Genomic DNA, 11,718 nt, shown 5'->3' with positions numbered 1-11,718 from the left:
CTGAATTCCCTATTGGATTTATTAGTGACTATTTCATATTTATGACCTCTAGTTTTGGACTCCCCCACAAGTGGAAACGTTTTCCCCAATGTCTACCTTTTTGTCATCTTAAAGCCCTCTATCAGGTCACCCCCCAGCCTGTGCATATGGAAGAGTGCGCTTCATCAGAGGCAATAGAGCAGCTGTGTCACCTACTGAATAATGACCCATAACCACGTTCATCTGCCAGCATTGCTCTCTCTGTGGCTATGAAGGTGGCCATCACGCTGAACTTTAATGGCACAGGATTATTTCAGGCAGCCATGGGCAATCTCTACAATATCAAACAGTCTGCAGTACAAGCTTGAATTCATCAGGTCAGTGATGCCCTTTACAGGAAAGCTGGCAAATGTACCACCATTAGCATCACAGCAAGTCAGCAGTGAGACAGAACTATCCACTTTTACAGGGTTGCTGGTTTCAAAATCTAGGGTGCAATTGATGACACCACGTTGCTTTGCAGTCTTCCTTAACACCCCCTTCAACTGGAAGAGCTACCACTCCCTCAATGCAGAGATTATGTGTGACAACATGCAGAGGATCCTATGTACTCCATTGGTTCCTGCAATGAAGACAAAGCTTGTACAATGTTGCTGCAGACTTGAGTCAGACCGGTCAGTTGGTGCACATCCTTAGAGATTGACCTCAAAGCCTCCCTGTAGGTGTGATGTTCCTCAAACGTCCTTTTCAGGTGAGCAGCCATCAGTTGTGGGGCCCACAACTCCAAAGCCCTCTATTCCTCCATGCTCTGCAAATCATTCAGTGCTACATCGTCACTAACACCATCTAATAGCCCCAGAGTGAGGAAGCAAGTGATAGTGGGTAAATTGGAGGGGGTTGGGTCAGGAAAACATGAGGCAGAAGGATTCTGGAGGAACTTATGGATTAGCTGCAGCCAGCCATCATCTTCCTTTTCATAGAATCATAGAGGTTTACAACATGGAAACAGGCCCTTCGGCCCAACATGTCCATGTCGCCCAGTTTATACCACTAAGCTAGTCCCAATTGCCTGCACTTGGCCCATATATAGAATCATAGTTTACAACATGAGGTAGTTGTGTGTGTTTTTCCTCCTCATCATCAGTACCTTCTCTGCCCCTGCCCCCCACTTCACTGTGGTGGATCTACAGGAAAGGAGGATAAAAGCTAAGAACTGATGATCATTATCCCCACGGTATTGAGGAGACAGAGAAGGGGGTGGAAGGTTGTGTATGTGGTGCTTCATAGGGATGCTACAGCAATAGTATAGGTTTTCAGTTACTAATCTGGTGCCAGCTATATGCAATGGTCTTGCTGTTCTTTCAGGCCTTGGGTTTGGTGAACTTCATGATAGACCCACTTAGTTTAGCACAACAGGCCAGGCTTAAGATCACATCCATCATTATTTACCTAAAACTGTATTTCATTTACCACAGAACTAACAGTGCCAAAGAATTTCATGCACCCCTGTTCTTCTAGAAGTTGCTGTTTGGAGAGCTTCATCATTTATTGTACAAGTTAAACAGACAAAGTAGAATGTTAGATTATCTACCATAAAGTAATGTCTTCTCATTTATTTCTACACATATATATTTAATACAGTAAATATCCCTAGGCACTTCAGAGGAAAAACAGATGTCAAGCAGCAATAGAAAAGCTAAGTGAGCAGGATCAAAGTTTTGAGGAAGCTTTTGAAAGCAGGGATGGAGTTAGCATGGGGTGATGGAGTTCCAGATAAGCAATCTAATAGCAGTGGTAGTTGCAGAGTTGAGGGTGGCGGCAGAGAGGGACAGCTGACTACATGCAAACAAAAACAGGGAAAACAAGGATAGAACCTTGCTGTGCACCAGAGGGGTCCATGGATGGCAGGAAAAGCTATTACTAAAGATGTGTTAGCTACAATCACTAGCTGCTCAGTCTCTCTACTGCCTGCTCTGCTCAACCAATCTAACAAGGTAGCTATTGTATAAAGCTAAGCTTTTGTGTTTTTAAAAAAAATCAATTTTCTCAGCTCCTTTCCTAAAATCACTAACTTTAGCTTGGCTATGGTTCCATAGCTGTTGGCAGCTCTCCAGTACCTCACTTAAGTGGCCATTCTTCTTCTGCAACATTGACAGAGGTCAGTAGAACATTTGACTGGGGGTGGCAGCACCATCAAACTCAATCCTGTCTTCACACAATTAGAGTGACCCTGACTGGATTCCCCTGCCCATCAACTGAAGTTATCAATTGTAGCACCTATGGCTTCTATCTATACCCATGCTGCTCCTGACTTGAGAATTCTGACACGCTGCAAAGATTTCCTTTACTCAGTACTTTGGGTAGCTATGCTACCACAAATGTTTAACACAGGCAAAGAAATGTACTAGTTTTTTTTTAAATTGTGAAAATTACAGGAATACACTACAATTTTGTTAAATGTAAAGACAATTCCCTTCAATTTTTAATATATTTATGAAGATGTACACTTATATAAAGTCCAATGAAGCCTAAAATTAGCTGGAAAACTGCTCTTATGTTTACAGCAAAGGATAATTTAGGACTCCTCAACTTATTCACTGCTGGGAAGGTCTTGTCTATAGAAAAAGTGAGAAGTACGAAGTACTGCACAATAGCAGCTTATCATGAATGAATTGAAGTGCTTCAGATACAATGTTCATTGGCTAAATTCTAGTAAATAAATTAGTTCAACTGATCTGACTTTTGCCAAAACATAAGGATGTTGCCAGGGCTAGAGAATTTTAGCTATGAGAAAAGATTAGATAGCCTCCTTTGTTCCAAAGAAAACAACCCCAGCCTGAGGTGAGATTTAATTGAGGTATATAAAATTATGAGGGGACTAGATAGAGTGGATAGAAAGGACCTATTTCTCTTAACAGAGGGGTCAGTGACCAAAGTAATTGGTAGAAGGATCAGACAGGAGCTGAGAAGAATTTTTTTCACCCAGAGGATGGTGGGGGTCTGAACACTCTGCCTAAAAAGGCGGTAGAGGCAGAAACCCTCAACTCATTTAAGAAGTACTTGGCTGTGCACTTCAAGTGCCGTAACCTACAGGGCTACGGACCAAGTGCTGGAAAGCGGGATTCAGCTGGATAGCTTTTTCTCGGGCGGCACGGATGTGATGGGCCACATGGCCTCCTTCTGTGCCGTAACTGTCTATGATTCAATTTTTGACTGTAAAACTAGACTGAATATCCTTCTTATAGGAATGAAACAAACATTTTGGATTTCAAGAAACTTTACATATAGCATGCATGTTTTGCAAGAACTGAACATCAACACAAATAGATGTTGATTTGGTTTTATTTTTAAAAAAATGCTACAATTCCTGTAAAAAGAATGCAGACAGAACACAAAGATAAGAGTGCACACCAGTCCCCTTCAGATAGAAAAAAAAAACTTATGTATCTTAGTCATGGTAACATATTTCAAAATACTTTACACTGAAAAATTAACCATTTTCAGTGAGAAGCTAAAGCTATCCTTCAAATATATAGATCAACATCTTCACATTGTCATTTTTTGACTAAACCTGCATGTATTTCTTGTAACACACAAACCAAAGTTGTCAGAATGAGCAGCTGAATGTCAGGCTACTGAGGACTTGTGAGCTAAATGACTAGTGACATGAGATACAAATTGCTCCCAAAGGTGGTTTTTGTTTAAAAAGAGTATTCTTGTTGAAAAAGCCTAGTTGGACCACTTCTTTATGACCATCAACACCTCTGTCGTATACACTTAAAGACTTTTAACTTGTTTTATATTTGCTTACCTTGGAAAATACAAATTGACAACAACTTGCATTTACATAGCACCTTAAACATAGTTATACATCCCAAGGCACTTCACAGGAGCATTATCAGACAAAATTTGACACCAAGCCACAAAGATATATGACAGGGTGACTAAAAGTTCGATCGAAGAGTTGGTTTTAAGGAGCGATTTAAAAAGGGGTTTAATGGAGGGAATTCCAGAGCTTAGGACCTAGGCAGATGAAGGCATGGCCGCCAGTGGTGGAGCGAAGGAAATGGGGGATGTGCAAGAGGCCAGAATTGGAGGAACGCCGATATCTCAAAGGGTTGTAGTAGGTTACAGAGATAGGGAGGGGCGAGGCCATAGAAGGATTTGTACACAAGGTTGAGAATTTTAAAATCGAGGCATTGCCGGACCAGGAGCCAATGTAGGTCAGCAAGGACAGGGGTGATGGGTTAATGGGACTTAATGCGAGTTATATGTGCAAGTGTTTTGGATGAAATATCTGAATATTCAATGGCCGTAAAATTACACTAATAATTGACAGGTTACATATTGTTTGGTGAATGTCCCTTCAGTACACACCTTACTTTGGTATATCCCAGGGTATTTTTATAGAAACAACTTTGGAGTGAACAGGTACAACTTAACATTGATGGTGGCCACTGCTGTGTATACCTTTCAGGGGTTCCCATGTCACTGCCATTATTTCAAGTAAGTCCCAGGTTTCACCCCCCACCCCTGCCCCGCCATGGAAAATAAAATCCATCAAAAATATGAGAAATAGATGTGTGGAGCAAGAAAAATAACCATTGAAGACTTTAAGTCAGAGTATTTTTAGAATGAAGTAAAATGCTGCTAGATTACATTTTTTCACTTGGTGTTGATCCTATTTCAGTACTCAAAAGGGGTTCCTGTAACTTAAGTTGCATAAAACATTTTGAAATTGTTTCCAAAATATACCTATTGTTCTAATTCATCTTAAAACGATGTTTAGGACAAATCATCGTTGAGACCTTTGATTCCTGAAGCAACCTACATGGTACGTGAACCATAAATGCAAAATCATAAGAGCGGGAGCAGGCCATTTAGCCCCTCGCGCCTGTTCCGCCATACAATGAGGTCATGGCTGACCTATGACCTAACTCCATATACTCGCCGTAGCCCCATAGCCCATACTTTTGATTAACAAAAATCTATCAATGTCGAAAAATCATCTACCCATTTGATGTGTAACAATAGTATCCTGATTTGCAAGTACACAATTTCATTACTCACAGCAAACCAATAATAGTTGTGTCACATTTAGACACACAAATACTTGATTATCAGAAATAGAGACTATGAAATCCCTTTAACAATGCAAATCACTTACAAATCTATGATAATGTTATCCCTGAGGCATGTAATGTTGACCCAGTGATAAATCTCCTGTTGGGAAGTGCTAAGGAGAAACTCCTCAGAGTGATGCAGGTTAAGATTCAGTTGAGTGGGGTTTCAAGCCCACAGCTCTGGACTCCATGCTCCAATGGGTTCACCACTTTTGATAATTCAATGGTTGATTATTTTGAGTCTCATTTACAGTTGCTACATGGATTACATGTTACCTTTAAGAGATGCAACATTTTTGATGTACCTGAATTTTTTTTTAAAAATGTTAAATACAAGTCACATGCTAGAAGCTCTTGCTATACTTCAGCAACTGTCATCGTGTAAGCTACTCAATGCATCGTCAACAAAAGATATGTCAGTCAGCCGGAAACCCTCCGACAATCTCATGTTGAAGACCGCAATGAACTAAGAACAAAAGCATTTTCAAAGTAGACTAGTTCCCAAACTAACCACCTGTCATTTTAATGCATGAATGCAATGTAACTACAGTCATTTGCCATTTTCTTGCAAAGTAATCTGAACAAAGTGCCATGATATGATGCACCATGTACCAATAATACAATATATTTTAAAAAGTGGTTTTTATTTGAATAAGGAGTCTTCACCACCAACCTATTGGCTTCTGAAATTTTCTGCAGAAAATCACGCACCACACTTCTGCATTTACCATCATCCCATTGTTGAGTGGGGAAAGCACTACTGTGTATCCACTGCAGGCAAAATTTATCTTTTATAGAGAAACCTGTAAAAAATATTGTCAAACAGTATGTGAAGAAGATATTTCATTTAAAAACTACTACAGTACTGCACACTATTGTAATGGCTTTTGAAAGGTTCTCATTTGCACAACAAACCTGCAAAAGTAAGTGATTTTATCCTGTCCCCTCTATATATAAAAAAAGGAAAGGGCAAAAGGAAAAGGCAGACCATCCCAAATGTTTGATGAGCAAATATTCAGCAGTTTTATTCAAAGTCTGCATTGCCACAAAAAGATTTCTGTTTCTCAGCGACGAGTAAATTGGATAGTTCTGAACTTTGCAATGCATATATACTACATTCAGGGAAGTTATCTAACTGCCATTTTGGTTTTGCACAAGTTACACTATAATGATCCAATATTTATTTTCCAATATTAGAAATGGGCAGTCTTTCTTCTGCTGATGTCCACTTGGACTGCTCTAAAGGAATAGTACATGAAGTGAAAATGTGGCAAAGATACTTTGGACTTGCTCACTGGTCCAGTGGTTAAATACACATGTGGAGCTTTTGAGCAATGCAGACCAAGAAGTCCCAGAGTCAATTCCTAGTCAGTGCTCAGATCTGAACTGCAGAATTATTATTAGGGATTGGGTTAAATGTATGAAAATTAACACCATCTCAGACAAAAAAAAGTGATGAACACACAGAATAACTTGGCATTTAAATAACTGGATGCATTAATTAAGGTCGTGGTTCACTTACTAATTAAGTAGAAGTGACAGCAACCTGAATGGCACGGGGTGTCTGCAAAGTAGTTTGAGCTCATGTGCCTCTTTACCAATTCACTCCTCTTCTTGCCCAACCTCGCCTCAGAAGATTGGAGGCAAGACCATGTAAAGTCTTCCATGCACATAATAGACCTATTGTTCTGTTGCCATTTTAAAATCAACAGGTTTTTCTTCACTCGGCATAATGAACCAAGTACATTGTTACATTACGCAACTATTCAATACTACAGCTTTATATTTTGTTTTTGAGTTTGGGTAACAGTGATATGTGGCATGTAATTATTCTACGTCCTTAAGATGGAGACTCTTGCCTAGGTATGTGGGGACCTGAAATAAAGAATCATTCCATCTGTTCTTTAAGTATGTATTCCTCATTGTGTTTTTCTCCTCCTGCAATTATACTATTACCTCAATAGTCCTAATTTACACTAAATTAGAACTTACAAAGCAGAAATCTTCAATACTTACAGAAGGAGCAACTCTGGAATTTGTGTACTACTGCTTTATACACAGCGTGGTAGCAGTTAACTCCAATTAAATTTATAACAAAAATTAACAGCACCACAACTCATCACACTTTATCTTCTCCCATTCAGTGGTTAAAGCAAATGAACTCAGTTGAAACCTGTAAACTGAGTTACAAAACAGATTAAAATATAGCCATAATGAAATCCTACAAACCATCAGAATTTCACAAAAAATGTAAAAATGGGTTGCAACTGTGCACCAAACCACTAAGTCCCATTTTTGCAGGATAAATAAAAGTAACGGTACTGATGTATCTGTAGCAATTACCAAAAATATTACTTACACATCTATTGTTGATCACTGTACCTTTTCTTTCACAAAAGACCAACGTGGCCAGGATTTTGATCCAGTGACAAGGAAGGAATGACGATATATGTCCAAGTCAGTGTGGTGTGTGACTTGGGAGGGAAACTTGGAGGTGATTGTGTGCCCTTGGAGATAGTGGAGGTTACAGGTTTGGGAGTGCTGAAGGCAGCTTGGCGACTTGCTACAGTGCATCCTGTAGATAGTACACACTGCAGCCATGGTACGTTGGTAGTGGATGTTTAAGCTGGTGGATTGGGTACTGATCAAGCAGACTGCTTTGTCCTGGATGGTGTCAAGTTTCTTGTGTTGCTGCTTCTGTATTCATCCAGGCAAGTGGTGTGAATTCTAACACACTCCTGACTTGTGCCTTGTAGGTGGTGGAGAGGTTTTGGGGAGTCAGGAGAGCCACTCACCACTGACTACCCAGCTTTTGACCTGTGCTATTAGCCATAGTATTTAAGTTGCTGGTCAATGGTGACCCCCAAGATGTTAATTGTGAGGAAATTCAGCAATGGAAATACCATTGAATGTTAAAGGGAGGTGATTAGGCTCCCTCTAGATGGAAATGGCCCTCGTGTGGTGCAAATGCTACTTGCCACTAATCAGCCCAAACATGGATGTTGTCAGGGCTTGCTGCATGTGGCATATAGGTACAATCAAAAATTTTAAGACAAAAGATTGTACTCATCTTCTCAAGCACTGCAAGGTATTAGTTAAAAGTCACCAACTGAATCTTAGCAGCGATGAGCTTCAATCCATGATCCAAGGAAACAGCACTGATCACTGCCAGCTACTGTGGTGCCAGTGATGGCAATTTATAGAACACTGACGTGGAGCCAATGGAACCTGATTAACCCTGAACACCTCGTGTAGCACTTTAGAAAGTTGCTTGGCAAGCCTGTTGGCATGGACTTTGAGGCAGGTGACCGGATACTAAGCAGTGAGGTGCTGACTCCAAATGCAGAATAAGTCAGATGTGTTAATGTGGTGCACAGAGGATAAAGATTAAGAGGACTCCCATGTGATTGGCCTACTAACAACCTACAGCTCCAAGTATCTTAATACAAGGAACTGTGCAATTTGGGTAACTTTGCCAACCAGGAAGCTTATGTCAAGACAAGTCCTGAAGAGAAAAGATCGTGCATTTTATTTGGCAGTTTAAATGTTTGATATTTTGATACTCGGTATTTGGCGCTGAGTAGACTGCTTTGTGGTTTAGTTACAATAAAATTATACTGATTCTTGTCCCATATTTGATGATGGCAAAATTCAATACTCCCGTTTGTTGCTGCTCCAGAGAAAATCAAAAAATTGCCGCATACAGTGGGTGGGAATTCCTGACCGTGCAAAACTAATCGCTTTTATGGCTACACCACTCTGGTAGAAGTGGATTCAATTTTAACGTAAAACTGCTGGCGAGGTCCTGCAGGCTTGCGTCTTCAGCTAAGAGCACCACCATCCAATATTCTAACTATTTAGTAATGTTTATCAACCTCTCTGATGGCTGATTAAGTCAGTGCATAGCTGAATCAGGTAACAGGGAAAATGTCAGCTTCGACTGCTAGGCTGTAATGAGTTAGCAGATCAAACTGGCAATATAACTGTCCCCACTGCTCCTGCGTGTGTGGGGGGGTGGAGATAATTGTCCAATGTCCCTACGCCTGATCACTTTCCACTGACATCTATAGGCAGCAAGTGGATAAGAATAAGATCAGGCTTGGCTGTGGGGAATATCCTGTTCAGTGTCTTGGCTCGAGGAAAAATAGCCAATTGAGCAAGGCACTAGAGAGAACCTAGTGACGTGAAACCACATTGCATCAGAAATCAATTCTAGAAAAAGGTGGTAGAAAAAGTTAAAAAGCCCCCCCCTCCCTCCACCAATTGCAGGTTCCTAAACATGCTGTGCATAAATGGTTAAATGAGCTGAAACTTAAATTTTCATACTGAAAGAAATATACAGTGCTTTCCTTGGGTTCAGATTGTTCACTTGCAACCATTTTAAGTTTGGATGTATTCTAATGATTGGGAGGATACTTGAAATCAGCAAAATGGGCACATTTTTCAGGTCTAACTTCCCGATAGTGTTTCGGAGCTTCCTCCTTGAGCGCAAAGTCCGAATCAAATATAGTTATATTAGTGCGCTCTGAAGAGTTGGGAAGAGACTTTTATCCTGCAGTAATTTTTCTTTTAAAAGTGTGTGTAAAATACCAGTAGCCTCTGATTATTCTCATGAATTGGTAATTCAGCCAAGATTATTTTGAGCCTTCACTTCTAAATTTGTAATTCTACAAGATCTTTAAGGGAGATGTGGTAAAGATTGTTGTCCTGATCTTGTGTTTCATGGAAGTAGTACTTTGAGTTGTTCTTCCCATAATTTAATTGGAGATTGACAATTATTTTGTTCCTGTATAAAATTCAGTGAGGGGGAGGATAGAGAACTGATTACACCTGGTTAATTCATAACCAATTCTAATACAAAAGCATTTTAAATATGCACAGGTCATACGATGAGGCAGTTTATACTTCAAATAGATTTTATATATTTGGTAAAACTTATCTGGTGTGTTTAGTTTTCATGTGTTATATCATTTTGCTTATAGATTACAGCTGAAAAGTATTACATGGAATCAACATTTGAGATTTTCAGTCTCATTCCAACCAAATTATCTCTTGCATGTTGAGCAGTCTTCTAGGCTTAGCAATTAATAAACATTGGCTATGCCGCTTCGGATTTGCTGCTATGCTCACTGGGGTGTATTCAAATTATAAAAGGCAGCAAATGTGTGTTTAAGTTCACAACAGCAAGATCGTCATTGCAGGAAATAAACTGCCAAAATCCCTATCCTCCTTTCAACACAAGAGGATTTCCTTTGAATTAAAGAAATGAGAAGCAGCTGATGGAAAAGACAATCCTGAAGGGTGTTTGAGAACTACCCTACCTACAAGGTGGGTCTAAACCAAACCCCAAGAACAGGTGGGAGTTGAAGAGAGTTGTTTTTTTGGGTTGCAAGCGCAAAGTTTTCGGACTTTGCATTCCCAGTGGGAAGCCTGTACTTTTACGCGCCGACATTAAACCCGGAAATAAAGGTGGGTTGCAGTTGCGACCCAAAAAACAATTCTCATCAACTCCCATCCACCCCCAGCCTCCCCATTCTTGGGTTTAAAATCACCCCTTCACAGTCTGCCAAACCTGTGTGCTGGAATGAAGGCCAGTAAAAGAACGATCTTGAATGAAAGCAGCTTAGATATACAAAAACTATAGGACCCAACTTTATAAAAATCAAATGAGAATTCAAAGTGCACACTTCCAAATGCTTTATATGAGTCAGGACAGTGTGGGATGTACCCTGATTGCTTACCAGTTGTCTCTGATACATCAACATTGACCCAAAGAAAGCTGAAAATACCTGATCCTGAGACATTTAACAATATGATAAATTATAGGTGGGTTTCTTTTCTGTGGATTAAAATGGAGTTTATACACCAGTAGACAAAATGCTTCCATTTGCCACCATAAATAGTCACATTCAAGGCATACCTGCAAGCTAACAGTGACTCCATTAGGCCATCCCACTCAAGAACTGCTATCAGTACGGAGATCAGAGGCAGTTACTGTGTTGAATCCGAACATTCATTATGATCAAGAACTCCACATTGGAACTTGATAGACTTAAGGGCCAGAAAATAAGTGAATCAAGTCTTCCTTGGCAAATGGGCAGGATGTATTTTTCTCTTGCTTGAATCTGGTGTTGTGTGCTGTGGTGCGAAACAAAAAAAGCCACATCCAACCCAAGAATCATCCAACCCAATTCCACGACACAGCAACCAAGCTGCCTCCCTGACACACTGAATTTCTGCTCCAGATTTCAAGATCATCTTATTCTTCTACATAGCCATAGGAATTTATCTTTGGTTAACCCCAAATACTGAAGATAAAATTGATCGCAAATGGAGGGTCCATGTATGCAGTGGGTCTTGCTCAGGGCTCCTGACAACTCATATGCTGAGATAAACCTAATGCAGTGAATTAGATCAGTGCCACATCTACATCACTTCAAAGATGAGGACCAAGTCCTTTCTGCTTGTTGATTAGGTCGCAGTAGTGTTGGCCCATTATTCATGCGCACTCAAATATTGAAATGGCATGTTACCTAATTGCTCAGATCTTGGTTCTGCATATGTTGTAGGATCCCCCACTCGCTACCATGTGAGGTTTGCAGTCACAAAGGTTAAT

At 40.2% G+C, this 11,718-nt stretch overlaps 1 long non-coding RNA gene across 1 annotated transcript; it reads right to left on the bottom strand.

Moving 5' to 3' along the window:
* Nucleotides 1-3,305: 3,305 nt before the first annotated feature.
* Nucleotides 3,306-9,372, bottom strand: LOC137334610 (uncharacterized). Its single transcript, XR_010966188.1, has 2 exons — nt 5,776-9,372; nt 3,306-3,346 (listed from the first exon to the last, which is right to left on the bottom strand). It is a non-coding gene; the product is annotated as an uncharacterized lncRNA (long non-coding RNA).
* Between the last annotated feature and the right edge of the window lie 2,346 nt (nt 9,373-11,718).

This window comes from Heptranchias perlo, chromosome 18 (assembly GCF_035084215.1).
Source record: "Heptranchias perlo isolate sHepPer1 chromosome 18, sHepPer1.hap1, whole genome shotgun sequence".
In the NCBI taxonomy this organism is placed as follows: domain Eukaryota; kingdom Metazoa; phylum Chordata; class Chondrichthyes; order Hexanchiformes; family Hexanchidae; genus Heptranchias; species Heptranchias perlo.
This window is presented reverse-complemented; position numbering and strand designations above follow the sequence as displayed.